We start from the raw sequence: 16,902 nt of genomic DNA on the forward strand, positions 1-16,902 counted from the left end.
TCAGTAAACAGCTACAGGATCAGAGGTAGATTTTCGATTAGTTATTTCTGGTTAAATTCCTTTGTTGCTGTTGTTTTTAAGTATGTAGGAAGAACATGGCCCTGACAGAGATACCAATGTCTTTTTTATTTTTGCTTTCAATAGTCTTATTTGAAAAATGCTAATAGAAACTAAGTAGGTGCATTTCTGTGGTATTTGAGTAGGACAGTACAAGCTACACTTATCAATTTAAAGCAAAATATGAAAGATGATCTCTTCTTGTGGAGAGGGGTCTACAATTAGGTAAACCTGATCTAGAAATGGTGATGTCTGTTTTACTAACAAATTCATTCTTTATAGATCTGTCTGTCTGTCCGTTCGTCTATTTATCTATCTACCTGTTTATCTATATGTCTATTTGTTTAATCTGTCTGTCTATCTAAATATTTATCAATCTGTCTCTGTCTTTATCTACCTGTGTATTTATATGTCTATTTGTTTATCTATATGTCTATCTTTTTATTTATCTATCTGCCTACTCATTTTCTTATACATATTTTATTTGCTGAGCTGTAATTTTGCTTCCCTTTTCAAGAATATTTCCTGTGAGTTTTGTCCTTCTAATATTATTGTTAAAGTAAAACCCACCAAATTTCTTTGTTACAAAATATTGTTACTTTGGGGATTTTCCCCCCAGAACCATCAAACACAAAATTATTTTTATCTTAGTCCCTAGACTAGTGGTAATTGCACAGCTAGTGTTCAGTTTAATATGGTTGGTGAAGATGGTTATTTGACGTTTTTAGCCCTCTGTTCTTTCAGTGATATTCTTTTTTCTTTATTTTTAGAGACATTCTGGTTATGTCAGAACTTCATGCAAGTCTTGCCTTGTTCTGTGAGCAACTTTCATTTGAAAAATTCCTGTGAGTGCATCCTTTTAACCAAGTTCTCAGAGAGCAGAAAGAACCCTGTTTTCTGATGTTCTACCATTTTTAAGGTATGTGTCAACTTTTCATAGTGAATTGGGCATTAATTCTAGATTGTTTTAGACTTGTGCAGCACATTTCAGTTGACAATGTTCAATTGTGAGTTGAGGCAAAGTGAGAGGGAGGTGCAAGTCAAGATATCATTCATTGGACTGGAGCTGTCAACTTCCTTGGTGTTGAAAAGATGCTATCTGGTAGACTAGCACCCATTACTATCACTCTGTACTTTCTGGGTCATTGTAAAAATTCTAGAAACCAAGTGCCCACCAATGTACTTTCAAACCAAGCAAGTTTAATTAACTACATTTTATGATTTTAGCCACATTCTGTTAAAACTAAATGCATGCATATATATAGACAGAGAAAGTCCTTATTAATACAAATAATCTAGTCATCTTATTTGATTTTTTCATTGTATATTTCCATTTGGCTAGAACCAATTACTATGTTTTATATGTAATTATAACTTAATAATAAAAACACTGCAGAGAAGTCATTACTTGTACTAAGCAATACTTAATTATGTGTATGTGTATGTATATATTATATGTGTATACACACAATATACATTTATATATTTATATCTTTGACAGCATTTGTTTGAAACTGGAATAGTATTATCTGTTGGGGCCCTCTATTAAATTTCATTTGGTAATGTAAAGTAAGATTTTGAAGTGTGATGGTTAATCACTGAGTCAGAATAAAAAATTTAGAGTTAGAAAGAGTCCATCCATATCCTTATTCAGGAAAAGTTCATTAAGCACTCATTCTGTGCTAGGGTTAGAGGACATACAATGATAAATTATACACATGAATATCACAAGTTTATTGCTCATCACCAATCTGGTAGTCTTGGGGTTAAGTTATACTGAATAGGGCCCAAATATAGGAAAACATCTCTTATCCTCAGAGTTTATAATCCCACATAGTTGTATGACACCATTTTAGCTGTAGTTACAAATCATATAAGCAAGCTCCCATTCTTGGGGGTGGGGCTGTTTATTAGGAAAACAATAGAAGGCAATAAAGCATCTTATATTTGGTTCTGTGCTTGATTCTCTCTCTTAAAGAAAGTCCATTGCTGTGGCTTTGTCATCTTCCAATTGGACTTAGCAGTAAAGCAGAGCTAGAGACATACTAAAGCTTGGATTAAAATAAAATACATAGTGAAAGAAGATGACTAGAAATGTTCTTGACTCAGGGTTCTTCCATCAATGAAAATAAAAAATAAGGATACAAATATTATAAATAATTGGTAAAAAAAAAAAAAACATTTTAAACATATATGTCTTTGATTATCCTAAAAAATACATAAAAGTATAACACACAAAGAAACAATGTTGCAGGAGTTGTTTACTTGGAAATCATAATTGCTTGTAATTTAACTTTTTTGGGCAAACATTTTCAACATAAAGATAGCCAAAAATAAAACACTTTTATTTTGAAAATCCTTGTCTGGTTAGACCTGGTCAAAGGCTAAATTCACTTTATGTGTGGTTCACAGAAAGAAAAATCAGCAGGGCTTAGGGAAAATAGTCAGTATAGTAAATGGATGAAAACTAAATGAGGAGCAAAGGAGGAGGGAGCATAGCATTCTCCCTGGAATGACAAGTCTTTTTTCCACAGGCATCCATTTCATTTGGTAGGACTTTTATTCTGTCCACAGTGACAAATGTTTTCTCCCTTAATAGCCCTTTACTGTTGGTTTTTTATTTTATTTCTACTGAGAAATCAAAGTAGATTGCACTGCAACGTATGGGCCAGATTCCAGTTTTCCCACTGCACCCTTCATCTCTGCGCCACACACTTAACTCACTTTGAAGAGCAGAACAGGGTGCAGAGGGAAATAAGGATTTATATCTCCCTCCTCAGGGCCCTGTTCTGTTGTTTTGGGGGGATGCCATTTGGATGTATAGTCCATGGAGTCACTGGCATGGAAGGGACTGGAGAAGTCATCAAAACGATTCTTTCTTTTCAGGCAAGACTGTACTTAAACTATTCCAGACAGATACGAATCAATTTATTTTAAAGCTCTTCATATCCAGGGATTCTAAAACTTCCTTTAGTAACTTATTCTTATTTCCTCTATCTTATAACCCTCACTGTCAGAAAAACCTATATCATTTCTAACCTACATTCCCTATGCTGTGCCTTAAATTCATTTCTTCTTGTTCAGTCTCTCCATGGAGATGGGGAACTTGTGGTCACTGTCCACTGTATAATAACCTTTTCTGTATTTGAAAGCTATTATTAAATCAATTCTGCTTTCTGGTAAAAATATCTCCTTTCTTTTTTTTCCCTTAATAGAGCTGATTTTTTGAAACTTTTCATTATATTTTATACTTATATTACTGACCTCATAGAATAGTTGTAGCAAAAACATTTTGTAAACCTTAAAGCTCTATATAAATAAGATATGTTACTAATGATAGCTGTTTTCTGAACCTCCTCAAATATTTTATATTAAGTTAAAGAAACCAAACACAGTGTAGGTCAAACATTTTATATGTAACAGTATCTATATTAAATGGTCCCTATAAAAGAAATATGCAATAAACACAACAAAGATATAAACCTTCAAGAAACAATAGAATATAAAAATTGGAAAAGAATCAGATATCATCTACTATAACCCCATTCATTTTGCAGGTAGGAAAACAGGTCTAGAGAGGTTGTGTAGCTACAGTAAGGAGTAGAATAGTGGAATTTGTTACTATTGATGTAGGAAGATCTATATCAGAAAATGAAAGAAGAATGAAAATGGGATGGAAGATGACTAAGAAGCAAGGAGGGATGGCTGGAATAGAGTGAAAAGATCAGAGTCACATAAGGAAATTGGAGGAGGGATATGCTGTCCAATGAGTAGATTGGATTAAACCAGAAAATCTGAAGTACTGATGGCTAACATACACACACACACACACATACACACGGAGAAGAAAGGCATTTTTCCATGACCTTTATCTATTTCTGACTATCTCTTAGCTGCTGCTGCTGCTTCCTTCCCCAGACAAAGTCAGTAGAAGCTACTCTGATGATCTAATTAGGGTCCACTTGTGGGAAAGAGCCAAAAAGAATGAAAGGTTTTTTGATATCCCATTAAACATCTTCCATTAATCCCTGTACTATTTTTCTTATCCATTGGTCTGCACTCAAAGCTCTTCAGTTCTTTCTGTAGTGTAATTGCCCTGTCCTGTCCACCTTATTCTTTATCTAGCAGTATAGAAATCAGAGCAAGACTAATCCCCATCCCCCTAAAATTTCCTTAGGCCCTGGTCTCTTGAAGTAGTTAATAAAATACTACACCATCTTTACTACTACTAATGCTTTACTAATACATTGTAGGTGCTCAATAAATGCTCATTAGCTGTCAGGTTATGCTGAATTCTAACAATTGGATTCTTTGCATGCTTTAAGCTTTACAATATGTATATTTTCTCCTTTGATTCTCATTTTATTGACATTTCTATGAAGTAAGCACTATTGTTATTCCCATTTTACAGATAAAGAAATGAGGTTGTAAGAAGTACTTAATAGTCATACAATTAGCAAGTATTTTCTAATAGGATCAAACTAATGCCAAGTCCAACATTCTTTCCCTTTATATTGTCTAAATTCTCCATTAATATTCCTTTCTTCTGTTTTTGTCAGAAACACACTAGTCAGACCAGTAGATCATTTGATTTCATTATGAAATATTTCCTAGCACTGAAATCAGAAGAGCAAAGTGAAAGTAAGGATTCATGCAGAAAACTAAGCTCTGTTAACTTTACTTCTACCAAGCTCATATTTTAAATAAGTAGCTGAAAAGAAAATTAGGATGCAAGGCTTCTTTTCTTTGTTTTCTAACAAAATGGCAAAGGATAAACTAACATAGATAATTATAAATAGATAAGACTATAACGATAATAACCTAAAATCTCAATCTGTCCATCCATCATCTATCTATATCTGTATCTATCTATCTCTCCATCTATCTATTCATATATCAATCTGTCTCTGTCTCTGTTTCTCTCTCTTTCTCTATGTATCTATCTTTGTATTTAACTATTCATCTCATAAGGCTGCACTAATGGAGAGAAGAAAAAAAAACACCAAGAAATTCCCTTTTTCCTCCAATTGTTCAATGATTGCAAACTTTTTGAATATATTCTTGAGTCAAGTTTCCAAAATATTGAAGAGCCATATCTCTTTGTGAAAGAAGCTAAGCATGATGGACTCTTTGGAGGTTCTCATTTCCTGAAATGCAGTGTAGTATGGGTGCCAGCTCTGTAAAGATGAAGGAATAAATATTAGCTTTATGAGATTAAGTTCATATTCTAGTTGAAAAATAGCTCATAATAAAAGATACAAGGATGTAATATAGGAAATTATGGACAAATACACTCTTTCCTTATGGGCATATATCTAATCTACACATCCAGAGACAGCTTTCTTGTAAAATCATGCTTGCGGCATAATACAACTTGTGTCTGTGATATATTGCTCTTCTTCAGTTAACAATATATCTTAAGTGACTATCTCCTTACCAATGAAACATTTCAGACATCTTTTCTCTATATCTTGTTAAAGAATTCTCTAGTTCTCCATATTGTTGATTGCAAAAATGATATACAATAAGAGATTATCCATTCTGCAAGTCTTTTGGGTTCCGTACCTGTTTATCCTGACTTTACTCTTCCCTCAATGCACTCTCCCACTCTTTGAACATTTCATCTCTTTGGGAATTACATTAGAAAATGTCTATTGACATTTTTAGTAGAAGTCTTTATGGGAAAAAAAATCAATGCTTTTCTTCACAAAATACCAGCACTTTAAGTGCATGATAACTGTTACTGTTAAATCTAGATGAAGATATTTTTGGAGGCAGTGAGAATGTTAAAGATTCACATTAACTCTTACACTCCCACTTCTGGTTCATAATTACTAAATCCCATTAATAGTATACAAGTCTAAACAATTACCGAAACAAGATGTTTACTTATTTGTGTTCAGATTACTTACTCTTTCCTAAAAATGTCCCTGGCAGCTGTTAATTAAAAGCCAATCAACCAATATGCAATTATTAACTATCCTACAAGGCGTTTTACTTAATTCCTCTGACCAAACTATACCAACCAGACTCTTCTCTATTAACTCATGGTTATTTTCTTGCTTTGAGTCAAAAATCATCCTCCAGATGGTCTCAGAGACACAAAACAGTAGAAGGAGGCAGAGGTTTTCCTTTTGTCTTGGTGTATAGTACTTATCCCAGTACTTGGTGCTTACTCAGCTACTCAAATGGATATGGGATCTCATTATTTGGATGTCCCCTCCAAGATGCAGAATGCATCCTATCCCTGCCAAATCATTCTGTATTGCCCTAGTTCGCTAATGAGGTTAATCTAACATATGGAAGCCTTCCTTGCTTCTTCCTGACTTCCTAAAGACAAACTCACCAAATTCCTTAGCCTGTTCTCCCATCATCCCTCTCCTTCACCAAAATGATCAGCCAATTGTCCATTCATTTCCCTATTCTTGGAAGTTCTTAATTTATTATAATTTGCAGCCTATGTACATGCCATAGTGTGTCTCTCCTTTGCTCTATTGTGATCATTTCTTTTCAATTCTTTAGGGCCTTTTATATTTCCCATAGTAGGCACTAGGTGAAATGTTTGTTCACTTCAATTGAAGGAAATAGATTTTCAGAATTCATTCCATTCCATTTTCTAAATCTTCACAGTACCCTCCCCATTCAATAATGTAGAATTTCCTGCTTTTAGGAGTACTTTGTTTATTCTGGATTTCTACCTTTTTGTTTCTTCTATTTTTAGGATCCTAACCATCTATCTTCTTCTTCAGGATGGATACCAGTATGAGAGCATATCATCTTGATATTAAAATTTTTTAATCAATATTTCTTAGACATCCAAGGAGAAATGAATGATTTTCCCTTTTTCTCCTGCCAGTTCATTTCTATAGTCTAGTTTTATTAACTATTTGTATCCTGCAAAAGTTTCTAATATGACTCTCTAGATTCATTAAAATGATCACAGTGTGATTGTGTTTCGAGCAGGAGATAAAAGAGAGTGTGGAGAATTTTTTGAAAAAGAGAATATATGATCAAAGAAAATTGAGGATCCCTTCCAATTCTTAATCCCTGAAATGTTTTTATATTTTGCACTCCCTTCTAAAGGATGATTCCTCAAAGTCTTACTACTCAATAATTTACATATTACCTAATTATAGAGACTGTTTCATTCATCAGACCAATTCTCTTTTATTTAATGAACCATTTTGTTTTTTTTTAAGTCAGCTGAGGTAAAATAATTTTTCTAAATTATTAAAAGATTTCTGAGATACTCACCTGAAGCTCAATTTGTGTTTCTCTCGTTTCCATCTTAAAGCAAAATGGGAGCCACTAAAAGCTTTCAAATGTAATTTTAAACTAATTTCTCTGAAATTTGCTATATACTTATAAGTTAGAGAGACTCCTTACTGAATTACATGGAGACTACTAATTCATTAAATCATTCATGAGTTTAATCTTTTTTTCTCACTAATAGCATAGAGTCTTGAACCTTTAAACTTAGTAGGATGTCAAAGGAAAATTTAAAATAGCTCTTCTAGAAGCAAACACCAGAGTGTAAAGAGCTAAATACAAGTGTGTAAAACTATCCTTCTTTAAAAGCTTCTGATGTTCTACATTAGCACAATCTCAATACAGTGTTCTCAAATTCCTTCTGGGAGACCAAATTGTACAAGACATAGATAAATTGTCCACTCTCTGAAATCTTGAAATTGCCTATACATCTGAGGCTTTAGCCTGTTGTCGAGTTGTTTTCCAGAATTTGCTGCTCGGTGAGACTTGGGTTTCTATTCAGTTAATGATAATCTGGAGTGTAACTGCCTGCTGAGACCATTGACACTACTAAAGCTGCAACTTTTGAGAAGATTAAAATAAAAAAAAAACTACATTAAAAATATAAATGTAAGAAATGGCAGGTGTAGTCTCAAGCTCAGCTTTTCCTTTTCCTTTTCCATTTACTTATTTATTGACCACTTGCCAAACACATTTTTCTACATGAAAATATTAACCGTCCTTAAGTAATTTTCATTTGTCTTTCAAGTATTCAGGTTTGGATTGGCTCATTCTAAAAAATCAACCAAAAATCAATTTGCTCGTGTGTCTCGTGGGTGGCTTTCTGATAAACTGAGATTTTTGGTGCCAAGTTCAGATCTGTGGCAGACTTCTGTAGCTGAACTATTTTTAGAAAAGCAGATTTCTGTCAGAAAGGCTGACTCAGCTTTACCTACTGCTCCTCTGCTAGGACATCGCCATACTAGGTAGGCTTTCATGTATGGCTAGAATCAATCTTACTTAGCTGACATGCATTTTTAAAGACTTCTTTTGACTTTGGGGATGCTTTCCCCAAGCCAAGATGGACAGTGTTGTTTTCCAACCCATGCAAATATGGTAATCCAACATTCTGTATTACAGTAGACCTCATGAGATTTTTTAAAGGTTCTCACTTGTTATTCTTTGTGGGGATTTTGACAAATTGTCTATTCCTTTATTCTGGTGGGTTTCTCTGTGGGGGACATGCTATAGCTGGCATTCATGTAATCCATCTGCTTGTCCATCTGGGTCCATGCACTGGAGTGTGTCGTGTGTATGGCTCTCTTCAGGGTGAGCCAAGATAAACAGTTCTCTGCAATTCACCATTTCTAAAAAATAATGAATATTGTATCGCTCTCTCTTGAGCCTGTAGTCCACACTTGGGATTGAACTTAAATAATAACTGTGATCAACTTTTTAAAGTAATGGATTTCCTTCTATCCCTTCTATCTCCAGTGTTCCCTCTGTTTCAGGATTTTAGCAACTACCCTATAAAAAATTTCTAGTTTGTGTAATGAAAATAATTTGGAAATAGATGTCCCAGGTTCAAATATTGGCTGTTCTTGTGTGATCCTGGGGAAATTGTTGAGTTCCTTTGACTTTTAAGTTCCTCAGTTGTAGATTGGAACAGACTAGTTTTGTCAGACTCAGAAATGGGAAGGATCCCTATCCAGTATAGTTTTAAAATGTGATATTATCTATGTTCTTGCTTCTTTTTATTTATAGTAGAGTCCATCCTGATATTGCCTAATAAAGCTGTGATTGTAGGAGTGGTCTGACAGGAGCCAAAAAAAAAAAAAAAAAAAAGTTGATTGCAGAAGATGAAGAAGCTTATCTGTGTATGGAGCTGTCATCACTATTCTAAACTTGTTTCCTTTAGTATCCCTAGGGGTGTAGTGGGGGGAACATAAAATGGACAGCTGGAAAGGACGCTTGGGGCACAAGTAAAGCAGGATTGATTGAGCCTAGGCAAACTCACTAATAAGCTTTCCAACTAGAAGTAGATTGAAGTTTTGGTAGAAATTGAAAAGGACAGGAAGCCAGTGAAAGGTACTAAATGGTTCTCAATACAAATGAGTAAATCAGTAACCATTTTGGATAGAAGGGCAGGTGGACTTTGGGTTGTTCAGAAAAAAGTCACCAAGATTTGTCTTTCACACATCTTCAGATGGTATTTGTCTAGTGTGGAGGTGCATCAGCTGGGTGATGTGGCAAAGGAATTAAGGATGTGTAATAGCCTTGTTGCCAACAAAATATGAATTATTTATAAATAATGCTAATCTTCAAATTTACATCTGCATAACTGGAATAACTGCTCACAGCTTAGTGAAAATACAATATATTGTTAAGGGAACTTCCCGTGCTAGTTGAAAGGCTGTTGTGAAGATGCCAGCACATTTGGATATACTTTCAGGAAAATCACAGCAGTGACTACTAATACATCTCTTTATTACACTTTGAAATATATCTGGGGAAGGGTATGCTCTCTACAAAGCCCTTTATTTCAAATAAAACATCTTATTTTCAGTACTTTAAATGCAAGTCCAAAGCAGATTCAAATCCCTTTTCTACAGAATGGTTTCATTATATCTGCTAATTCAGACACACCCCTACTCCCTGGCTTGTTTTAGCTTTTAAAGGATATCATCAGCACTGGGAATCTGATCAAGCATGCACATTTGCCTGGCTACTAAAGATAAACAGTTCCATTCATAAGCAGTGCACTGTTCTTAAAAAATTTTTTTGGGGAAAGGCAAAATTAGTTGTCAGGGCTTGAGCAGGAAATACCGAAAACTGACAAATGCTAGAAAGTTGGAAAATGTTAGGTTACATGTGCTTTGGATGAGTGATTGGGGCATAGAATATGCCCCTCCAAGAAAAGGGGGAATCACAAAGATCTTAAAAGGTTAAAAATTAGTGCAAGGGAAACTCCTACTATTTTGGTAAAAGCATTACCTGAATAAAAGAAAAAATCTTAATTATGCTAAAAATCCACAGTTGTATTACTTGTAAGTACGTACAGAATCTTAAACTAATCACTAATCAAAGTCTTGCCAAGAAGAACACCTCTCTGGCCTTTGTTAATTAATAGCATATTTGTTTACTTAATTCTCACCCTTTCCCCCATATTTTTATTCTAATATGGACAGGGGAATACTTATTATTCAAATCCCTGGATCCTTATCCACTGTTTTCCTCAGAAGCCTTCATTTTCAAAGTAATAGTGACTCACCAAGAATTGGACATAAATCAGTTTCTTTCTGGCTTCCTCAATTTTTCACCACTTAGGCTGAAGAATTCCCTTCAGAAGACATGTGTGTTTGTGGGAGAGACCCACACAAAGAAAGGGGGTCATGCAGATGATTTTCAAGTGACTGAAAATTGATGTTTTATTTGGGACTTCATTCCCTTTCAGAATTAATGAGTGGTAATCCAGACTAGTTCAGGGAAAAGTCAGGTAGCTGCTCCAGTGTGACACAGAACTGCCTAAGGGACCCACGTCTCTGAGTTCCCTGCCCATCGCAGTTGGAAGTATAACAAAATAAATGCAGGGAGGGATCGATGATTGGTAAGTGTAAATGGAGATGTGACTCGACTAGCGCTCCCTTTCCACTAACTCTCCAAAATACCAAGCTGTCACAATTCCATTGACTTCCTTTTTTATCTTTATCAGAAACACTTCTCTAAGTATCTGAAGATGCTTTTCTAAAACACAAGTGGAAGTTGAATTACATGGGAAAACTAATTTTTTTTTATATTTTCCCCTGAAACTGGAGGTTTGCTTTAGTTTTCATGGTATCTAGAATCTTAGAAATAATCTAATTCAACTTTCCATTAAGCATCCCTTCTACCCTAACACTGGCTGGCATTGTCTACTAGTTTTCCCTTTCCACTAACCCCCCAAAATAGCAAGCTGTCACAGTTCCTTTGATTTCCTTTTTTAATCTTTATCAGAAACACTTCTCTATGTATCTGAAGATGCTTTTCTAAAACACAAAAGTGGGAAAGGAGTTGAGTTATATGGGAAAACTATTTTCTTGATATTTTTCCCTGAAACTGGAGGTTTGCTTTAGTTTTCATGGTATCTAGAATCTTAGAAGTAATCTAATTCAACTTTCCATTAAGCATCTCTTCTACCCTAACACTGGCTGGCATTGTCTCTTTAATAGCATTTCTTCTACCATTTTCAGTGACTATTGTTGTCCTATTCCTGGAAGCATTTCCTTTTACAGTATCCTTCCCTATTTTTAATACTTTTAGCCAAGGGGAAGTCAATAGTTTAACAAAGCAGGCAGCTCATTTAATTTTTAAACAATTTCTAAATGTGTTTTCCTTCTATCTGGTTGAAATCACCTTCCATCTCTGTGGTAGCTAAGAATAGCTTTCCAGCTTTCTGGACCTAACCTTTCTTGTGCCTGGTACTTTTCACTTTAGAAATGTCCTTTCCCCTCTACTTGTACCTTCCTTGTGCACAACACACACACACACACACACACACACACACACACACACACACACACACACATTTTATAACCCTTGGTTTTCATCTGCATCCTTGTGATAATGAGATATTGTCAAGTTTTCTACACTGACTCAGGAAAAGTAACCAGACTGGCACTTTGTGCACCAGGACCAAGGGCATCTTACACCATCATTGTTCCCCTTTCTTTTCTTCTTATTACTTCAGAGAGCATCTCACTGCAGGATTTATCTACTCTGGCCAAATTACAAAGAATCTAGTTCCCACCAGAAATCTGGTTCTACCCTTGTCTCTCTGGTGATTCTGATCTGGATATCTCTTTAACTGTGAAGCTCTTTTCAAATGTCCTGCCTTCGGATTGTCTCAAGTATTTTCTTTTTGTGAACTCCTGGAATAACCTTTAACAATACTGGCTCATCTGCTTTGTCTTTGCAAACCTCTCAGTTCCCCAGAGCAATAGCAACTGAAACAAGTTTCCATCCATTGGAGCTAGTTCTGATCTTTACAGAGTAATTGATAGTAATGATTCCTAATAGCAGGTCGTCAATACTTGAAGACATATCATGGTCCTCCCAAATCTTTAGCTTTTCCTTGCTCAATATCTTCAGTTTCTTCAATGATTCCTTATATGATGTAGTTTTGGGATCCTTAATTATCTTGGCCAACTTTCCCTCAATGCCCTCTGAAGTTTCAATAGGGCGCCACAGAATAGGTAAAAGAATGTCCAAGGTCAAATAATTATGGTAGTTTCTTTCTTCTTGCCACTAGCAATAAGCACATGCCAGGCATATAGTAAGTGCTCAGTAAATGTTTATTGATTGACTGATTGATTTTGATTGTACTAAAGTTTTCATAGTTAACATCAGTCTAGCTCCAATCTAAATAATCATAAGATAATATGTCTTAATTCAACAAGTTTTCATTGACTATACATGGAAACTATAAAAGTGTTCCAAAGTAATTTTTGAAGCATCTGACATCATTACATTTTGGATTAAAAATTTGAAATAGCTTTCAAAATTATACCACTGATAAGATTTTCCATATAGCTATTCTTAGAGACCATTTCCACTCAATTAGTTGGACTCCATGAACTTTATAATTTGGAGATTCCATGATTTTGTAGCTTGATATTGTGTGTGTGCGCACACACACACACACCACACACATATAATACAGTACTATTTTCTCAAACAATATTAGAAACTCCAGCTATATTTATATCAGGTCATTTATAACTCTAAAATAAGAATATATCAAATGAATGAAATTTGCTTCTTAACTGATTAGTTTTTAAAACATTATTTTTCCAAAAGTGGAAGACCAAAAAATTAATATCAATTTTGCAAAAGGATCACTAATACAATATGTCAGAAAACCAAATAGAGATCTAAAGGATAATTTATAAGCTTTAATACTGCTGGGCTTTATCATTTTTAGGCAAATGTGGCATTAAATTCAAAAGTATAAAAATCCTTGTTAGCAATATGTTTTTTGCAACATTCTGAAATATTTAAGATAAAACTATATAGGAGAATAATTTTTTAAAAGATAGTTTTGCTTAAGCATTTCTGAGTAGAAAAAAGGAAACAATTTAGCTGTACCTGTTATTCTCATCATATAATTCCTATTGCTTATAATAACATGGAAATACTTAAACTATTTATAGAAGAAACACTTTAGATTGTATTTTTGCAATGAATGCTTGAAAATCCAAGTAAAATGTACTTTGAATAAATGATTTCTGAACTTTCTATATGTCCATGGTACTACCTTTACAATATTTAAGGTGATCTCCAAAAGTGCAGTTCCCAATTCTAGGAATGGGAGTGAGCGGGATGCCAGATCAAGAAGGCTTTTCAGGCTATTGCTCTCCAAATGTTCACTTTATTTTTCTTCTCTGAGGCCTTACTCTATTCATTCCAGTGGCATCTGGCAGGCTCTCGAATATTTTGCTGGGCCCAGCATGTAGTATATTAGAGTTTTCCTGGAACAACAGTCAGGGAAATACCATTTCTAAAAATATACTTTATAGGGTTTGGGTTGTTTATTTTTAATTTTTTGTTAAAGTTTGTATGCTATTAGCTTTTTCATATTAGTGTCCCTGACAAATTATATTTATTCAAATGAAAGTCACAGCAAACCTGATACTACTCTCTGTGCATAAACTACTAAACAATTGAACACATGTTTGCAAGTTCAGAAACTTTATAAAAAGGAGTCAGGTGGAACATTTCCCTTCTGTTCGCTTTTGGGCTTATTTCATTGGATTTTGCTTTTAAATTAGCAACTTACTTGGCTTCAGGTACACATGAGCAGCTAAGCTACATTTTTGTTGACTTAGGCAGGTAGTATGGAAAATAGCAAGAAATGTTGAGTGTATAAGGGTAAGCCTGATGGGTGTGGCTGAAATGAATAATTTTACTTTAAAAGTTAATGTGAGATAAACCAGTACAGAAAACATTTAATTCCTTCACTTGTAAAGTTCTCAAAGCTAAAGAGAAAAATGTAACACAGCCTACGTAGTAACGCTGAAGCAAAACTAGGGGACCATCGTATCGATTAAGGAACTCGAGATCAAGCTCAATAAGGTAGGTTGAAAGGCCTGGGCATGTGGTCTCTAATAAAGATTGGTGGAGAGGATTGAAGATGGCAGAGCAGAGAAGGAAACATGGTGATTCCTTTTAGAATTTCACAGAAGCAGAGTTCAGGTTTAAGTGGTACTTGAACAAGAAGAAGTGGTCATTCAGTTTTTATTCGAAGTACTAATATATTTTTTTTTAGTTATTCTAAAATATATTTTATATTACATTTTTTATTATAGCTTTTTATATACAAAACATAGGCATGGGTAATTTTTCAACATTGACCCATGCAAAAACTTCTGTTTCAAATTTTCCCCCCCTTCCTTCCATCCCCTCCCCAGATGGCATCCTTACATGTTAAATATGTTAAAGTATATGTTAAATACAGTATATGTATACATATTTATGCAGTTATCTTGCTGCACAAGAAAAATCAGATTTAGAAAGAAGGTAAAAATAACCTGAGAAGAAAAAAACAAAAATGAAAGCGGACAGTAACAGAGTGGAAATGCTATGTTGTGGTCCACACTCATTTCCAGTAAGAACTAATATATTATTAAGTGATTCCATTTGTTCTGTTTGGCTCAGCATATACTTATATACATAGATATTGAATATTTGGTCTTGTTGGAGATAGACCAAAATGGTAGAAAAAAGTAGAACAACTCACATCTCCCCAAAACTACTCCAACAGCATCAAACCAAGCGGCGATAGGGAAATCCAAGGAGAAAACACAGGGAGTCGACAGCCACTTCTCAAACCAGGGAAAAGGAATAGGAGCCAGCGTGTCTCTTTGACCCCAGAACTGGGCTGCAGATCTAGTGTGGACTTAAGAGCAAATCTGGAACAGTGCTTAGAGATGACCCGCAGCTGTGTTCCAGGGCAGGAGGCGGTTACGGATTCCCAGGGGCGAGTCTTGACTGTGCAGAGTGGGAACAGGAGCTGGCCAGCCTGCAAGCACTACTATCTGACCTGGAGCTGAGGTGCAGACTCAGTCTGGGCTTGGGAGAGTTCTCCAGACAGGTAAAGGGCTCAACTGGAACTAGGTTCCAGGGCAAAGATTGCTGGTTAAGCTGAAAGTAATGGATGGAAGTTGCAGAGAGGCACAATTGATCTTGATGTAAGAAAAAGCCTTGCTAAGAAGTATTGCCACCCCAAAGTTCAGAGATATGTTCATTTTCAGATCTTTAAAACCAGAGAGGATTCCTATTCCAGCACATATTGGACTCCAGGTTTTAGAGGGAGGGCCCTTTTCCCATCACCCATTCTGTGACATATAATTTTGCCTTATTCCTGTAGGCAGCAATTTAATTCAGCAGTCATCTATGAGGACCTACTCTGTGCAAAACTCTGTCATATATGGGGTGAGGGTCAGTTTAACTACCCTGTCTGTGGAACCTCTAGTTTCGTAGGCAGATTGGACCCATACATAGATAAATGTAATAGAAAACAATGTGTGATATTGGAGCCTTGGAAATCAAAGTATTTTGTGATGTCCCAGAGGAGAAAGGAGATCATCACTGACTGGGCAGGATCGAGGAAAGCCTACTGAGGGATTCAGCATTGGAGGTCAGAAGGTGGGAAAGCTAAGTGAATTATAGGATAAGGAACAATTTGAGCAGACATGAAGACTTGTTCTGTACGGTACCCCTCTAACAGGAGCTCCTTGGAGTGGAGTAGTGCTCCAGCCGCTGTTAGATTGTGGAAGTCCTTGCATGGTGGGTAATTAATTTGAACTTCACGTTCTCATCTGTAGCATTTTGAAGAGAGATGTACCATGAGTAGATCGGTACACAAGGGAAGTCTGGTGCTGGTACATGATGTCTGACAGTGCCATGATGGATGAATACAAGTAGAGAAGGTGGCCCAAATGGAAACTATCGCAACAGTGCAGGAAGGTTATACTAGGACTGTGGCAATTAGAGTAGAGGAGTGAACTCGTAGGGTTGATAAGATTTAGGAAGTGATCGGATATGAGAGGTGAGGGAGAGGGGATTACCAAAGATAATATCAAGGTTTAACCTGGATGGCTAATACTTGCAGAAATGAGGAAGGCAAGAAGAAGGGTTTTTGAGGAAAGATGGGACATATTGAGTTGTTGATGTTAGCCAGGTTTCCTCTAGGAAAAAGTATCCTACCTATAGGCAATTAGACATGGACCTACAATTCCAGAAAGAAATTGATATTGGAAGCATAAATTTGGCAGGCATCTGAGTAGAGAGAGAAGTGAATGGTTGTCCAAGGAATTAAGTATGGGTAAAGGTAAAGACTTCATAACTAAAGCTTGAGGAATATCCACATTCATGAGTCAGGCAAAGAAGAAGGAGACAGAAAAGAAGATTAAAGCATATGTAATGAATACTTTCTTCAGCTAAGTGTTTGTTGTTATTTAGATATTAATAAACATGATCAAATATTAATATTTCTATCTACAAAGAAAAATAAAAAAAGAGTACTATGTATGCCCATATTTATATGAACCTTTATTAGTT

General features: G+C 35.4%; 1 protein-coding gene across 2 annotated transcripts in view; it reads left to right on the forward strand.

Annotated features, from left to right (window-relative positions):
* Positions 1–877: 877 nt before the first annotated feature.
* ENOX1 (ecto-NOX disulfide-thiol exchanger 1) overlaps positions 878–16,902 on the forward strand; it is a 345,774-nt gene continuing 329,749 nt past the window's right edge. For both annotated transcript variants that reach the window (XM_051983858.1, XM_051983857.1), the window contains exon 1: positions 878–976. The gene's annotated coding sequence lies outside the window, so the exon portion shown is untranslated. The remainder of the gene's footprint in view (positions 977–16,902) is intronic.

This window comes from Antechinus flavipes, chromosome 3, assembly GCF_016432865.1.
Source record: "Antechinus flavipes isolate AdamAnt ecotype Samford, QLD, Australia chromosome 3, AdamAnt_v2, whole genome shotgun sequence".
NCBI classification, from domain to species: domain Eukaryota; kingdom Metazoa; phylum Chordata; class Mammalia; order Dasyuromorphia; family Dasyuridae; genus Antechinus; species Antechinus flavipes.